Below are 17,892 nucleotides of genomic sequence, written 5' to 3' on the forward strand. Positions count from 1 at the left end.
CCATGTTGGTCTGGCTGGTCTTGAACTCCTGACTCAAGTGTTCCACCCATCCCAGCCTCCCAAAGTGTTGAGATTATAGGGAGAGAAGTCGAACCCAGCCAGAACTAGCTTTTTTTAACCAGCGGAACTCCAAAACTGAGAGGAAGTTTAACCACCCCAAAATCTATGGCTTTGGTATGCTGATTATTTCAACATATCGATGGGCATTTGAGGAACAGCAACATATCGAGTACATCTGGGGAACGGCAAATGCAAAAGAAGGGCTTTTCTGACCTTCTGTATCTGCCTAAGGAAGAGATTCTTCAAAAAAGACTCAATTGTCATGAATCCCTTCCCCTGTAATCTTATCAACCAGGGAAGATGAACTCAAATTACAAGAGAGAAGACTGGAGGTTGACTCATGCCCAGACAGACTATTAACAATTATCTGAGGGCTGCTCCCAGACAACTTTTTTTTTTTTTACTCCTGATTTTATTATTTAATTTCTTTTTTTCATTTAATGCAGTCTTCCGTGGTTGGGAAGCCTTACCTCCCAAGACCAGAGTCAGTTGGAGCTGGTTGTTGTTGGAAAGGAGTGGGTTGGGGAACTGGGGTGGGGGAGAAAGGGAGACCCCCTGCTCTGCTGGGGGTCCTAGGTGGAGAAGAAGAACTGTACTTCACAAAGTCTGGGGTGTGGTGGGAAGGGGATGAGGCAGAAGTAGCAAGCTGGGGAAATGGGACCCACCTCAGTCCCCAGCTTCATTTTCTTTTAATGTTTCCCCACTGGTGGCATTCTCTGCAGTCTTGGAAGCCTTTTTTTTTTTTTTTTCTTTTTCTTTTTCTGGGTTTCTTGACTTGCAGAACTCTGAAGGAGGGCCTTTAGCTCTGCATCCTGGACCTTCATCTCAGACTTGTAGAGGTCAGGCTCAAAGGGACCACTGCTTATCTGCATGGGGCCATTGGGCATGAGCAGAATTGCAAATTTAAACTGGGCAACAAATTCCCCCTCCTTCTCATAGAGAACATTAAATGGCTGCAGCAGTCCATGCTTGGTGCACTCCACCACACCCATCCAAGCCTTCTCATCTTCAAATGCTCTTAAAGTAAACGGCATGGCATCAAAACGCCTTTCCACCTCACTGAAGAAAGCACGTGAAGTTTTCATTTTCAGTCCGTACTGTTTGGAGGGATCTCATTTGTAAATAGTGGTTCTGTGTCCTGCATCGTTGACCTTGCCCTCTCCTGAGCTGAAGAGAACATCCACAGCATATACTTCCCGTACCTCAAATTCAGCTTTTTCTTGGTCCTTCTTCTGCTGGTCTGTGGGATTCTGGATAATGTTTTTTTCACCATTGATGTCATGCTGCTTCAACTGGTGTGACAGCATACCTTCTATTGGCATCCAGTTAAATGAGTGGGCAACTTTGTTCCACGCTTCTGTCACTTGTGTGTTCTGATTTCTAGGTTTGGCCAGGCATAGGGCAGCTTCAGCACAAAGGTGAGCTGTCTTAATAACATCTGCTTTCCTCCCTGTTACTTGGGTCCCCTGAGCTACATCAACCACAAAAGTACGAGCTACATTAGCGGTTAAGCTGTCAACATGGAACCCAAGGTCAATTTTTACCAAGTCATCTTCCTTGAGAATATAATCCTGGCTGCTCTTCAAAGGGAAGAAGTGACATACAAAGTTATTTACTGAAACGCTGGTGGGAAAAGCAATACCTTTCTTCATTTCCTTTTCTTTCTTGAAGATTTTCCCTGTTTCTTCCATGATCATGGCATGACCTTTCTCACACAGGCTCAGTACTGACACACCTGAGCTAGATGCTTCCACCAAGGTCTGAAGTACCCGGTTGGCCATGTTGCAACGCGCCTCCCACTCCCCCCCATCTTATACTTGGTCACCACCAGGTCCTTGGCAATAGTTTGCTCCTGCTGCTCATCCCTGCCTGACATCTTCCTACTACCACCACTACAGTCTCATTTCCCCTGAGCCGCCTCCTCTCCCAGACAACTTCTATTACCCGAGAAATTTTATCTGCATAACAAGACCACCTCTACTCATCATACATTTTTTCTTGTCATCCTCTCTTAACTTGTGTGGGCATCACCCCCAAGAAGCCCTAAGCCGTAATTTTTTTCTATAGCTCAGGAAACTATATAAGCTTCAATCATCTGACCAATCTTTGAGTCTCATATTTTTGGAGACTCCAGTGCCTATATATGTAATTGTTTATTTTTCTCCTGTGAATCTGCCTAATGTCAATTTAATTTGTAGCCCAAACAAAGAACCTAGAGGGCTAGTGGGAAGCCACTTTTTACTTCTCTACAAAGGGCTCAGATGATCTGATCATTGATGCACAAATCGTGACTTCCTGGCCTCAATCTCTTTGAGCTCCGTCACAAAAGCTTTGAGCTTTTGAGCACAAGTTGGTCTTTTTCTTCCCTAATTAAAATGCTACCTCACTTCACTGTACAAGGTAAAAACAATCACTAACTAATGTTTCAGACACTTGATCGACATGAAGGAAACACATTGGAAAATTAGACCAAATATTTTCACTTTGAAAATTTGAGTGGCAGGACCAGGAATCTGCCTTCTTCAAAGAAAGAAAGAAAAATAATTCTAAGGTGAAGCTGACCTAAGTTAAAACTTCCCACAGAGAACAGCAAGCTTCCTGTGTGGGGTGTGGGTTGTGCATAATATTTTATTATTTCCCACACATCTTAGCTTACAAACGTGCAAAAGGAGCAGAATGCCCAGAGTCAGGAAAGGCACACAGATTAAATAATTGCAAAAGAGCCTTAAACAATCGCTAGTTTCCAGTTTGGGTTGCTCTCTCTTTGTTATGAGTTTTTATACAACAGCTTTCCCCCCTAAAATTATATTTAATAAGAAATTAGGTTCACCTTGCACATTGAGATATCTCCTCCTTTAGGAAGGTGCTCTGTAACCAAGAAGCTGAATGCTAATGCAGGGGTTGCTATGGTAAGCAATCTTTTCTATTGAGCAGGAGAATAAATAGTTGCATAAATTCCTAAATCAATAGTGGAGACTGAACAGTATATAACCAGGTATTTTAGCCTCTAAATATAGTTATGGAGCTAAAAGATAATGTCTTCTCTGTAAAATCCTAATATAATTATAGATTCTTCAGTAAATTTTGTGTTCACCTTTTGAAGCTGATTGTCAGTGTTTTTTCAGAGTTTTTATATAACCCTCTACCCGTTTGTTGAAAAAAGAACCCATTATTTTAGTCAGATAAAAGCAGCTGGAAAAAAAAAAAAAACCTGCTGATTTTTATAGCTCGGAAAAGGAGCATGCAGAATTAGATCCTAATTAATGAATGTTTAATGAGCCAGAAGTGCTTAATGAACATTAAATAATAACAGTAAAATAGGTATGCTTTTTAAAAAACATGATCTACCTGAAGAACTTTGTTTCATTTCTTGAGAAATGTGACTATTCATAGGATGGATCTACTTTTGCCGATCTCTCTGTTTTTCACCTGAGGTCAAGGAAGATCTTTATTGTCTGAGTCAGTGGGCCCCATGCCTCCTGGCTTTCAGGTGGATCCATCCAATAGGAGATTGGAGGGAGGGAGCAAAGTGCAACTTGGCTGCCCCTGTGCCAGGTTACTGCAAGTTGGCTGAGATTCTTTACCTCCAGTCACAGCTCCTAGGTGCTAGTTTTTTCTTCCTCCCGTAGCCCATTCCATCTTAGGAATGATAAAGAGCCCCTCACTATTGCTAGCTCCAGAGGCTTCACAATTCCTTGTTTCTCTTAATCGTGCCCACCACCTTGTAAACATGTTCTTTTAACTGTCCTCAATTTCCCCACTTGAGTGTGCAACTCATTCCTTCTGGAGCCCTGACCACTACTCCTAGAGAGTCCATTTGCCATACATAATAAAATAGCTGTATTAAAAGGCACACTTAAATGTTTATTTAAACACATGTTTTTAAACATATACTTTAAGATATAGCTGTGTCTTTGGGCTATTTCAATGCCAAATTTGCTACCACTCTGTTGAAATATTTGTAGTGTCAAAAACACTTGCTTTCTTATATTCTTTTTTTTTTTTTTTTTTTTTGAGACGGAGTCTCGCTCTGTCGCCCGGACTGGAGTGCAGTGGCCAGATCTCAGCTCACTGCAAGCTCTGCCTCCTGGGTTTACGCCATTCTCCTGCCTCAGCCTCCCGAGTAGCTGGGACTACAGGCGCCAGCCACCTCGCCCGGCTAGTTTTTGTATTTTTAGTAAAGACGGGGTTTCAGCGTATTAGCCAGGATGGTCTCGATCTCCTGACCTCGTGATCTGCCCGTCTCGGCCTCCCAAAGTGCTGGGATTACAGGCTTGAGCCACCGCGCCCGGCCTGCTTTCTTATATTCTTATGAATCATTCTGCTTCATAATTTATATTTTATTTACATCTTGTTTCCTGAATATTTTCTACATCTTCTCTACCATAGTGGATGCTCTGTGAAGCAGCTCTATAAATGGCTTTTGTACTCACATAGAAACAAAAACAGACAGCAAGAAAAGGGCGTAAAAACTCAACCTGATACAAGGTGCTGTGATGACGTTTTCCTCTGTGTGTCTTGTCTTTTACTCCCATTGGTAGCCTTCATTTGACAGCTAATGCCCTTTGAAGGGTGACCCCTAACTTAGTATTTGTTCTCTCTCTATTCTAGATTCTCTTGGATAAATCTATAATTTGTAACTGATGAGAGACATTGAGAAAAAAACAAAAACAAAAAACAAAACAAAAAAACTTTGACTCTCAGCAAAGTTGGCAGGTACTTTATCTTGGAGCCTTAAGGAATGGTGAAATAGGGGTTTTAGATAGGAATAGGGTGTCTTTCTCTTTATCTAGCTCCTTCCTCCAAAGGCTCTGTTTTCCTCTGTATCCTAATGCCTAAGACTGTCTCCCTTGACAAAGAGGAGTATGCAAACATCAGGAAGGAGGCAGTACCTCTATTCCCCTGGCAGAGACTCATGTCATTAGCACAACGCTTGAACAAGGCTTGGCCCTCTCTGCAGCATCATTGGGTCCCTAAAAGAATAGTAATTTTCCAGACACATTATCAATTCTTAGAGGAATACTGGGCAATTGTGTGTTAGGAACTTTCTGTGTGCATGATAATGTTGGTGGCAAGGACCTTCATCTCTTACCAATCTGTGAGTAATACACTGGATAGAGCCCCAGGGAGCTGAAGAAGTTACAGCAGCTTTCAAAACTGCCTAATTTGCAACTAAAGAATAGCTTAGGCCCAGAGATAAATAGACTTGTTAAGTTTAAAGTGGAAAATCACAAAGTTATAAGCGAAGTGTAGCCACATGTACCTATGACTAAGTCTACATCACCCTCTTATTAAACTTAAAAATAGACTCTTAAAACAAGCTGGAAGAATCTACTAACGCTGAACATATGCAAATCCTACATCCAGCAATTCTACTTATAAGTGTATATCCAGAGGAAATGTGTCCATAAGTTCAACAAAAGATATAGTAGAGTATTCACAGAAGCACTGGTCCTACTGGCTAAAATCTAGTAGAAGTTTCCAAATTATCCATATTTATATAAAATATATAGATAAATTAATGCTACATGGAATGAGAAGTAATAATCCACAACTATATGCAAAAATACAGATGAATTTCAGAAGCATGTTAAGTGAAAGAAGTAAGACAAGAGTACATAGTCCATGACTCCTTTTATCTAAAGCACAGAAAAAGGCAAAACCAATCTGTGTTACCCAGAGTAAAGATAGTGATACCTTTTTTGGGGCACAGTGACAGGAAGAGAGACTTAGGGGAGGGTTTTCATTATTCTGGTAATATTCAGTTTCTTGACTGGGGATAGTTTCTAGTTCAATACATTTTCTAAAAGTTAACACACATCATAGAAAGAAAGGGTGGCTAGGAGTCCAACTGATTTAATGCACAATCATTAATCTATTGGCCAAGAGCCTTTAATCTTCCGTTAGAATAGGAACAGAGCTGGATTAATGGGTAGCCCATCCAGGCAGCTGTCTGAGGTGCCATTTTATGCTAAGGCCTGTCTGGGGATAGGAGATATAGAAAATTGTACCTGTCAGAATTTCTTCCAGAGATGGCATTGCACATGTTTAAAAAATGATCCTTTGATAAACAGTTAAATTTAGTAGAATACCCACAAAATAGTTGCAAAGACTTTTATTATGCATTAAGAAAGCTGATTAAAGAAAATGGCTACAATTCATTAATAACCTCTGTGACTGTTTGTTTTTAGCATTTAGCAACTATTCTCTACTTTCTCTTTTACTGTGGGCAAAGAATGTGTCCAGGCATTGATGCTGGGCTTGGCTGGGTGACCTGCTTTGGGTAATAAAATGTTAGTAGACCTGAACTGTAATCTGCATTTGTAAAGAGAATGTAAATTTCTTGCTTAGTGTTACAATGAAAAGTGGAAGCACTAATGTATAAAGAAGCTGTTATCATTTCTGTTTTATAGGTTGAGACTCCAGATTCTTCATTTTTAACAAGCTCCCAGGTGGTACTGATGATGCCAGTCAATATACCACACTTTGAATACATGGTTTTATATCACAATGTCTTCATCTATAAAATAGGGACCATAATACCTACTCATAAAGTTGTTTGGGGGCCAATTCAAATGCTGTGTCTAAGTTTCTTAACACTGTGCACAATGAATGGTCATTTCTCTTATTACCTTCTACTCCATCTCAGACTATAAAAGAGGAGAGCAAATACATGTGGCAGGTTTTGTATAAAAAGTATAAGATATGGGCAGGAGCGATGGCTCACCCCTGTAACCCCAGCACTTTGGGAGGCCGAGGCAGGTGGATCATTTGTGGTCAGGAGTTCAAGACCAGCCTGGCCAACACAGTGAAACCTCATCTCTAGTAAAAATTCAAAAATCAGCTGGGTGTTGTGGTGGGCACCTGTAATCCCAGTTACTCAGGAGACTGAGGCAGGAGAATCGTTTGAACCCAGGAGGTGGAGGTTGCAGTGAGGTGAGATCACACCATTGTACTCCAGCCTGGGCAACAGAGAGTGACTCTGTCTAAAAAAGAAGTATAAGCTATATAATGAGGACATGAGTTCGATAATATCTGTGTCACTCACTAGCTGTTCAAACTTGGGTAAGTCCTTCAGCTTCTGTGAATCTCAGTGTTCTCATCTGCAAACGGAGATCATAATGTCAACTTCTAAAGATGATGGGGATTAAATAAGGCGTGTCCCTGACACATGGTTGGCTCTGGAAATGTGTGGGTTGATCCAAAAGTGACTCAGAATTCAATGTATTTAGGGTCTCTGTGACAGTCAAAAGTAGTGAATAGTGGCACCAAGGGACATTGTCCTGTGAGTTTCCACTGAGCAACTACTGCATATGCCATGGAGAAACTTTGCAGGGTGTTGGTACATGTCCCAAATTACCAGAAGCAGTTAGAGAATAGGATTCCTCTAAAAATACAGGTCTGTTCATGCCCCCTCCCTACTCAAAACCTTTCAAAGTCATCCCATCACACAGTAAAATGCCAGCTTCTCAACAGGCCCTGCCTGGTCTGGCAACTGGCTGTTGCTCCAAATGCACTCCATATTCTCTGGCTATTCTCCACTTTGCTCACTCCATTCCAGCCCCCCTTGCTTTTTTCTCAAAACACCAAGTACATTTCTCCTCCAGGGCTTTTTCACATGCTGTAACTGTGTTTCATCATGGAACATTCTTAACCCAGACACATGTGTGACTCGCTCCTTCCTTTTACTTTTGTCTTAGCTGATCTCACATCATCAGAGGGCCCTACCTGACTGCCCAGTTTCAGATATCACTCTCATTTCCACAACATCACTCTATAACATCCTCAGGGCTCTTGGCACTAACCAATATTCTATTATATAGTTTTGGTTTGCATATTTTCTGAATCCACTGTGAGAATCTTAGATTCATGGGGAAGAGATTTTGTCCCTTTAATTCACTGGTATATCTTCACCAGATGCATAAGATGCTTAATAAATATTGTTGAGTGGAAAAATGCCTCACCGGAAAATTCCAATCTGACCTGTAAGAAGGTATGCACAGATACGTTGGTTGTCAACACAGAGGTTTTGTATGAGAGGTTGTTTTTGCATTTACATTCATTCATGCATTCAATATTTATTAGGCAGCTATGTCCTGCCCGATAATCTTGTAGGTGTTCAGGAAATAGATCAAAATAAATATTAGAGAAGCAGGAAGTTTGGGGGTCATATTGTTAGGATTGACACCTGTGGAAGGGAGGGAAATAAGACTGAGAAGAGAGAAGTGGGTCCATGGAGCAGTTGCAGCAGAGGGCTCAGCTCACCTACCACAGAGCTGTGGAACTTGGATGCCCTTCAGAGTTTTCCTGAATTGAGGTAACAAATTTGAGTTTTTGTACCTTTGCATCCACAAGTCACTGCACATAGAATGTTCCTGGGGAAGAGCATGACAATGGGCAAAATGAAGCTCTTATGCAGACAGCAGATCCAAGAGAGAGAATCTCTTGAGCTGTCAGCTTCCATCATTCCCAGGAGCTGAGGAATGAGTGCTTTAGTCATAAAGATGTAGGGGGAGGCAATGGGGGTGTCAGAGCAGCACATACTGACATGCACTACAAGGAACAACATGAATGCGGAGTTTGTCTTTTAGGAGCTTACATGTTAGTGTAGGAGAAATGGATAATCAACAACAAGCAAAATAAATAATCTACACAGCATATTAGAAAATAATGAATGCCAACGAAGGTGCACAGTAGAGCCTGATGAAGAGTAATTAAATGCCAGAGGGAAGCAGAGAGGCAGAATTCAATAGAAAGGGGGTAGGCTTCATTGAGCAAATAAAATTTGAGCACAGGCTTGAAGGTGGTAAGAACATTAACTCTGCAGAAATGAGCCTGAAGGGAAGAGCATTTCAGTTAGAAGGAACAGCTGTTCCAAACACCATGAGGTAGGAGCGGGCTTGGTGTGTCCATGATACACTACTCCTAATACCCTTAATAAATAAAAGCAAGTGAGACTTAGTCAATAGTAAACAAACAAACAAAATAGTAATCTGTGAGCTTTAGATGACAAAAAGTGGAAATGCATCTTTTTGCCCCTTGTTTTAAAAGAAACATTTCTAATCCAAGCTATAGGGACTGCTCTGGAGGAATGAGAATGTAGCTGATTTGTTTCTTGTCTTCCTCATTTGAATGAAGAGAAAGTACACCTTGTTGACAATGGTCCGTCTTTACTCAACCTTTTCCTTTTATGAATTCTTTCAGGGGCACTACTCTGAAAGTGAATGTCATTTTACTTGAGAGAAGGAGTATTTGCAAATGAGAAAAAGAGAATTTTACTGTAATGAGCACAGCCAATTCATATCATTATATTCAGTCTTTGTTCATGGGACAGCCAAGGTAGGCATGGTTCTGCTTGGCTTTACCCTTGCAACCCGTGAAGTGCTGCCATGCTGGAATTTGTGGCTGGAGCTGAGGATCACTGTGAAGTGTCTGGCAAAAGAGCCAAACTCTTCCTGTATTCCGGAATGAACCACAGACAAGAGAAATAATCTCCTCCTATATTCTGGAATGAACCAGAGACAGCCTTTTGTGCCAGGATTCTTCTTGTGTAACTCGGAGCATTGCAAGGGCACTCATTGAACAGGTGCATTGTTCTCTGTGGAAAACAGCTGGGGATGTGTGAGGAATGAAGGCAGAAGTTGCTTCCTGTAGTTGCTGTTGACACAACAAGAAGAGGTGCCTGAACTGAACTCTGCCCATATTGTTTACTTGGAATCTGGGTGTAAATTTTGTTTCAGTATTTTAAAGGGAAACCATTTGAAATTGCTCAAATATTTACATGGATGATGTGAAGACTTGGGGTGTGAATTTTGGAGGAGAGGAAAGAGAGAAATTGGGGATTTATGAGCACTGGAGCAAGGAGAATCATCATATGTTTTGTCAGAGCCCTGTACTAAAGGAAACACCTGCTGGGGGCTGGTTTTAAGCCTACACTATTTCTTAGGTCAGTTCTAATTAGTTGTAATTGAAGTGTGCAGTGAGGTACAGTAGAATGAGGCTAGAAATGAGCATTTAGACAGCTATGCGTTTTAATGTCATCCTCACTATTTATCACACTTACAAAGCAGAAAAAGACCATTAAGCTTTCTCAGCCTTGACTTCATTTGCCATATCTATATAACCTCTCCTCCTGTGTCAACAGCAGCTACAGGAAGCAGTCTCTCCCTTCATCGATCACACACCCCCAGCTGTGCTCCTCAGAGAACAATGCACCTGTTCAGTGAGTGCCCCTGCAATGCTCCTACTTAGACAAAGAAGAGCAAAGAAGTTTAGGGATACATATGTGTATAGGGACTTAAAATAGCATAACTAGAAACAGAGCCTGAAATGAGGATTCATGCACACATAATTTATTGAGATGGTGCTTACAGAAGTAATTAGTAAGAAAGTGAGAGAAGCAGGTAGAACAGGGCCTTTAGTGCAAAGAGATGAAAGTGCTTCCCATGCATTAAGCTTGGTTGCATTCTCAGCCTATGTTCCCTCATCTTCCCAGCCCCTAGGTGCCTTGCCAACTACAAAGCAGGCACTCCCTATATGCTTGTTTTACTGACTTAAGTTAGGAATGAAGGGAATCAGCAGTTTTAAGTTGTATATTTAAACTTAACATAGTGATTAAGTAATATAATCCTCAAAAGTATATTAAAGTTTATGTAAGATATAAGTTAAAGTCTGAAGGTATCTTTGTACAAAGTTCCTATGGCCCAGTTTGCCCTTAGTTCAATTCAGTTCAGGAAGTTTATGAGGTCTTACCCTTAATTCAGTTATGGCGCTCATAACTGGAGGAGAAATACAAAATTGGAACATGCCACTGATCTCAACACCAAATAATTTATAATCTTATTTTGAAATCAGACTCCATCCAGTCCCTCTCCCCAGCCCTGGCAACCTCTGTCTGCTTTCTGTAATTGTGAGTTTGCTTATCCTAGGTGTGTCATTTAAAAGAAATTGGACATTATGTTACATTTTGTGTCTGGCTTTAAACTTTGACTTGGCATAATGTTTTTGAAGTTTAGACAAGTTGTAGCATGTATATGTACTTAATTTATTTTTATGGCTGAATAATATTTCTTGTGTGTGTATATACCATAATTTGTTAATCCATTCATGCATTAATGGACCCTTAGGTTGTTTGTAAATTTGGCTGTTACGAATAATGCTGCTATACTCATTCATATCAATATTCTAATTTCTATGTGGGCTTGTGTTTCATTTCTCTTGAGTATAGAGTTAGAAGGAAATTTCTGGAATATACAACAGTTCTATGCTTAACTGTTTGAGAAATCACCAAACTTTCTACAGCAATTGTACCATTATACATTCCTACTAGTAATGTACAATGTTTTTTATTTATCCACATTCCTGTCAACACTTGTTATTTTCCATTATTATTATTATTATTGATTATTAGTGGGTGTGAAGTTATATTTCATGGTTTTCATTTTCATTTTCTTAACGACTAATTAGGTTAAATATCTTTTCACATACTTGTGGGAAATTTGCATATTTTCTTTAGAGAAATGTCTATTCAAATCCATTGCTCATTTTTTAATTGTTTTAGTTTTTTTTTGTTGTAATAGTTATGTATATTGTCTGAATACTAAACTAAGTCAGATATATAATATGGAAATCTTTTTTCTGTCCTGTAGATTTCCTTTTCACTGTATTCATAATATCCTTTACTGCATAAAAGTTTTAATTTTTATGAAGTTCAATTTATGTGTTTTTAAAATTTTGTTACTGGTAGTTTAGGCATTTCTAGAATTATGTTCCATTTATCTAGACCATCTAACCTGTTGGTGTACAATTATTCATAGTATTCTCTTATAATTCTTTGAATTTCTGAAATATTGGTAGTGATGTCCCTACTTCCACTTCTGAGTTTATTAATTTGAGTCTTTTCTCTTTTTTCTTTGTCAGTCTAACTAAAACGTTTGCCAATTTTGTTAACCTTTCAAAAAGACAATTTTTATTTTTGTTAATTTTCTCTGTTGTTTTCCTGTTCTCTATTTTATTTGTCTTTGCTCTAATCTTTGTTATTTTTTTCCTTCTGCTAGTTTTAGGTTTGATTACATTTTCTAGTGTCTTAAGGTTTGAAGTTAAGTTGTTAATCTGAGATCTATATTTTTTAATGTAGTTGTTTACAGCTATAAATTTCTCTCTTAGCACAGCTTTTAATACATTCAATTGTTTGTTGTAGTTTTGTTTTCATTGTCTCAAACTATCTTTTCTAATATTCCTAATAATTTCTTTTTCAACCCATTGGTTGTTTAAGAGTATGTTAGTTAATTCTACATGTTTGCAAATTATCTATGCTTCCTTCTCTTCCTGATTTTTAACTTCATTCCATTGTTCTTGGAGAATGGAACCTTTTATGATTATAGTCTCTTTAAATTTATTAAGACTTGTTTTATGTCCTAATACAGTGTCTATCCTAGAGAATGTTCCATGTGCACTTGAGAAGAAGTATGTTCCGCAGTTGTTGGGGAGAGTGTTTTTCATGTTTGTTAGGTGTAGTTGGTTTATGGTGTTGTTTGAATATTCAATCTCTTTATTGATCTTCAGTCTAGATCCATTATTGAAAGTGAGATTTTGAATTCTCCAACTATTATTGTAGAGCTCTCTATTTCTGCCTTCAATTCTGTCAATGTTTGCTTCATTTTTGGGGGGACTCCATTGTTAGGTGAATATATATTTATAATTGTTATTGTTTTCTTTGTGAAGGGAGGTTCTACCATTTTCTGTGATTCGCTCAATATATTTCAATATTAGGTAAACTGAATTCATTATGCTTCCTTTATTATCTATTTCTAGCCACTTTTGCATATTTACTTTTTCGGATAAAATTATTTTTATCAATTCTTAAAAGGAAATAAAGTAAAGTCATATTGGGATTTTCCATGTAACTCAAATGTATTGGTTAATTTGAGAAAAATTGTCTTTTTTCAATAGTATGTTATTTAGCCATATGTATGTAGATATTGCTGTACAATTAGTTGTCTTCTTCCAAGTTTTTATATAGTTATATAACTTTTATGCAATATGTGTCCATTTCTTGTGATATTTGTTCTCTAATATTTTATATTCATGAAATATTAATATTAATATGTACAGTTTTGTTATTGTTAAGGTAATCATTTTCTGTATTATATATCTGAAGTTATTATTATATTAGAAAATTATATTTGAATATTGTGTGATTGGTCCCATTACTTAATTGGTTCACTAATTCTAATTGTTGCTGCTTTTCTTAAAACTTCTCGAATATAAAATCACATGATTTGCAAATAATAATTTCTTTCTTTCTACTTCCAGTATTTATATCTTTTATATTTTCATAATAATTTTAAATAATAATGATTATTGCAAATGTCCTTTCTTTGTTTCTCATTTAAATGAGCAAGTGTCTCATGTTTTAATATTAATCATGATGCTAGTTACCAGTGTGTGGTATATATACATATATAGAAAGCATATATTCCTCATGTATGATTTTAATAAATATTATCATAATACTATTAAAACTATTATATGCCACTGATGTATTTTTGTATTGTATTATATACCTTTATGGAATATATCGAGATAATTGTAACTTTCTAGATTTTTATTTGACATATTAATCAAATTAGTAAATCTTTTAGTAGATTTCTGGAAATTTAGATTTTTTTCATTTTTAGTATTAACTTCATTCGATCATTGTAATTGACATTTTCTGTCTTTATTTCACATTTTGTTAAGTATAATATAAATTTTTTTAGTCATTTATGTCTCCATTTTGCTACTTTGTCATGATTTGGTTTCAATCATAGCTGCATTATTTTTAGGTAAGTAGAAAATTTTGTTCTCATTTTTCATTTTAAAATTATGTAAAATGCAGAATTTACAGGTTTTTTGAAATATTAATAATGGCCCATGTATTGTTTTCCTTTTCAGCAGCAATATGTTTAATTACTACATTTTCCACATTATTATTGTATTACTTAGACATTACATTTAATAGTATAAATTTTCTTAGAAAATCATTTTTTGGGCTGGGCCCAGTGGCTCATTCCTGTAATCCCAGCACTTTGGGAGGCCAAGGCAGGCGGAACACTTGAGTCAGGAGTTCATGAGTCAGGAGTTCAAGACCAGCCTGACCAACATGGTGAAACCCCATTTCTACTAAAAATACAAAAATTAACTGGACGTGGTGGTGTGCGCCTGCAATCCCAGCTACTCAGGAGGCTGAGGCAGGAGAATTGCTTGAAGCCGGAGGCAGAGGTTGCAGTGAGCTGAGTTCATGCCACTGCACTCCAGCCTGGGCAACAAAGCAAGACTCCATCTCAAAACAAACAAACAACATTTATTGCCCTCAAGTTTCTAAATTTATTATTATAAATCTAGGCATGTAGTCTGGCAATTGTCGAAATTTCAGTGGGTATTGAATATTTTCCTTTCCTTGCAATTTATTTAGCAAATTTATTTTGTGGCTATGTGTATATAGGTATGTACATTTATATGTATACATGATCATTACAATTATATGTATTTATATAGTATACAAATATACATTCATATATGTCCATTCTTCTCTCAAAAAAATTCTTCATTGTAATTTTTGTTTTAAAATACATTTCTCACTAGTTTTAATCTACTGTTAAAATTAGATAATGAGTTATTGTACATGTCACCAAAAGCATGATCTATTAAAAATATCACTAAGTTAAACTTCATCAAAATTTCAATACTTTGCTTTGCAAACACCCCTGTTAAAATGACAAAAAGACAAGGCATACATTTAGATAAATTATTTTCAAATTACATATTTGACAAAAGACTTGAATCCAGAATATATAAATAATTTTTTAAAACTCAACACTAAGGGAAAAAAAAACCCAGTTTGACTACAAAAAGGGCAAAAGTTTGAACATTTTTCCACACAGGATATAGGAATGACAGACATGCCATGAAAAGATGTTGAACATCACTAGCCTTTGGTGAAACTTAAAGCTATAATAAGACACCAAAACAAAGTTTTTAGAATGACTATTTCAAAAACATACTGCTAATACAAAGTGCTGGTAAAAATGTAGAACTACTGGATTTCTCATATGATGCTAGTAACAATACATTGCTAGTAAAATGGTACAGTAAAACGTACCATAAAATATACAGCCATTCTGGGCTGGGCGCGGTGGCTCAAGCCTGTAATCCCAGCACTTTGGGAGTCCGAGACGGGCGGATCACGAGGTCAGGAGATCGAGACCATCCTGGCTAACTCGGTGAAACCCCGTCTCTACTAAAAATACAAAAAACTAGCCGGGCAAGGTGGCGGGCGCCTGTAGTCCCAGCTACTCGGGAGGCTGAGGCAGGAGAATGGCGTGAACCTGGGAGGCAGAGCTTGCAGTGAGCTGAGATCTGGCCACTGCACTCCAGCCTGGGCGACAGAGCAAGACTCCGTCTCAAAAAAAAGGAAAAAGAAAAAAAAAAATTGGCTGTTTCTCGTAAAGTTAAATACGATTACCATTCTGACTGGTGTAAGATATCTTATTGTGGTCTTAATTTGCACTTCTTTGATGTTAGTAATGTTGAGCATTTTTTCATGTTTGTTGGCCACTCGTATGTCTTCTTTTGAGAAATGTCTCTTCATGCCCTTTGCCCACCTGTTGATGGAGTTGTTTGTTTTCTTCTTGTTGATTCACTTAAGTTCCTTATAGATTCTGGATATTAGTCTTTGGTTGGCTGCATAGTTCGTGAATATTTTCTCTCATTCTGTAGTTTGTCTGCTTGTTCTTTTGGAGAGTTTCTTTGGCTGTGCAGAAACTCTTTGGTTAAATTAAGTCCCATTTGCCTATTTTTTTTTTTTTTCAAGTGTTGCATTTGCTTTTGGAGTCTTCATCATAAATTCTTTGCCTATGTCAATACCTAGAATAATTTGCTAGGATTTCTATTGAAGTTGTATGATTTGACATCTGACATTTGAGTGTTTAATATATTTTGAGTTAATGTTGAGTTTTTATAATTGTTATAATTTGACACCTGACATTTGAGTGTTTAATACATTTTGAGTTAATTTTGAGCTAAATTTTGTATTGTGAGAGGTAACAGTCCAGTTTCATTTTTCCGCATATTGGTTAGCCAATTTTTCCAGCACCATGTATTCAATAGGGTGTCCTTTTCCTGTGGTTTATTTTTGTTGACTTTGTTGAAGATTGGTTGTGGATGTGTGGCTTTCTTTCAAGGGTCTCTATTCTCTTCCATTGGCCTAATGTGTCTATTTTTGTGCCAGTACCATGATGTTTTGGTTACCATAGCCTTGAGATATACTATGAAGCAATAATGTGGTATCTCTAGGTCTGTTCTTTTTGTTCTACATTGCCTTGGCTACTCAGGATCTTTTTCTGGTATATAAGAAGTTTAGAATAGTATTTTCTAATTATGTGCAATATAAAGTTGGTAGTTTGATAGAAATAGAGGCGAATTTGTAGATTGCTTTGAACACTGCTTTGGGTAATATTGATTCTTCCAATCCATGAGCATGGAATGCCTTTCTATTTGTTTGTGTCATGTATAATTTATTTTAACAGTTTTTGTAATTCTCCTCAGAGAGATCTTTTAACTCCTTGATTAGGTGTATTCCTAGGTATTTTATTTTTTATCTGGATATTATAAATGGGATTGCACTCTTCATTTGACCCTCAGCTTGAATGTTATTAGTGTATAGAATGCTGCTGATTTTTGCATGTTTATTTCATATCCTGAGACTTCACTGAAATTGTTTATCAGGTCTAGGAGTCTTTTGGTGGAATATTTAGGATTCTTGAGGCATAGAATCGTATCAGCAGCAAAGACAGATAATTTGACTTCCTCTTTTCCTATTTGGATGACTTTTATTTCTTTCTGTTGCCTGATGGCTCTGGCTTGGGCTTCCAGTACTATGTTAAACAGAAGTGGTAAGAGTAGACATCACTGCCTTGTTTCAGTTCTTAAAGGAGTGCTTCCAGCTTTTGCCCATTCAGTATGATGTTGATGATGGATTTCTCATAGTTGGCTCTTATTATTTTGAGGTTTATCCCTTTGATGTCTAGTTTCTTGAAGGTTTTTATCATGAAGAGATGTTGGATTTTATCAAATGCGTTTTCTGTATCTATTAAAATGATCATATAGTTTTTGCTTTTAATTATATTTATGTGATGAATCATGCCTATTAATTTGCATATGTTGAACCATCCTTGCATTCCAGGAATGAAGCCCACTTGATTGTGGTGAATTAACTTTTTGTTGTGCTGTTGGATTCAGTTTGCTGGTATTTTGTTGAGGAGTTCTGCAACTATATCAGGTATATAGACCTATAGTTTTCTTTTTTGTTGCTGTGCACTTGCCAAATTTTGGTATCAGAATGATACTGGTTTCATACAATGAGTTAGGGATTTGTTTGACATTACTGTTGATGTGTGAGGATATTTTTCTGTCATAGTGTTATCAGCGAGTTGCTTTGCTGTCTCAATTGTGTAGTTGCTTTATAGAGTCTGTGGGCTATGTGCATATGTGTGCTTTTGTAGTAGAAAGTATCATTCTTCATTTCCATGTTTAGAAGTCCCTTAATCATCTTTTGTAGGGCAAGTCTGATGGTGACAAATTTCCTTAGGAATTGCTTGTCTGGGAAATATTTTATTTCTCCTTTGTTTAAGGAGCTTACTTTGGCAAGATATATAATTCTTGGCTGACATTTCTTCTATTTTAGAATGTTAAAAATGGTTCCCCAGACTGGGCATGGTGGCTCACACCTGTAATCGCAGCACTTTTGAAGGCCAAGGCTGGTGGATCACCTGAGGTTGGGAGTTCAAGACC

The 17,892-nt window shown here is 37.5% G+C and overlaps 1 pseudogene across 1 annotated transcript; it reads right to left on the reverse strand.

Moving 5' to 3' along the window:
* Positions 1-449: 449 nt before the first annotated feature.
* LOC117068452 lies at positions 450-1,936 on the reverse strand (annotated as a pseudogene). Its single transcript, XR_004431128.1, has one exon. The product of XR_004431128.1 is annotated as a proliferation-associated protein 2G4-like (transcript).
* Positions 1,937-17,892: the final 15,956 nt, after the last annotated feature.

Source organism: Trachypithecus francoisi, unplaced genomic scaffold (assembly GCF_009764315.1).
Source record: "Trachypithecus francoisi isolate TF-2019V2 unplaced genomic scaffold, Tfra_2.0 Lachesis_group21, whole genome shotgun sequence".
Lineage (NCBI taxonomy): Eukaryota > Metazoa > Chordata > Mammalia > Primates > Cercopithecidae > Trachypithecus > Trachypithecus francoisi.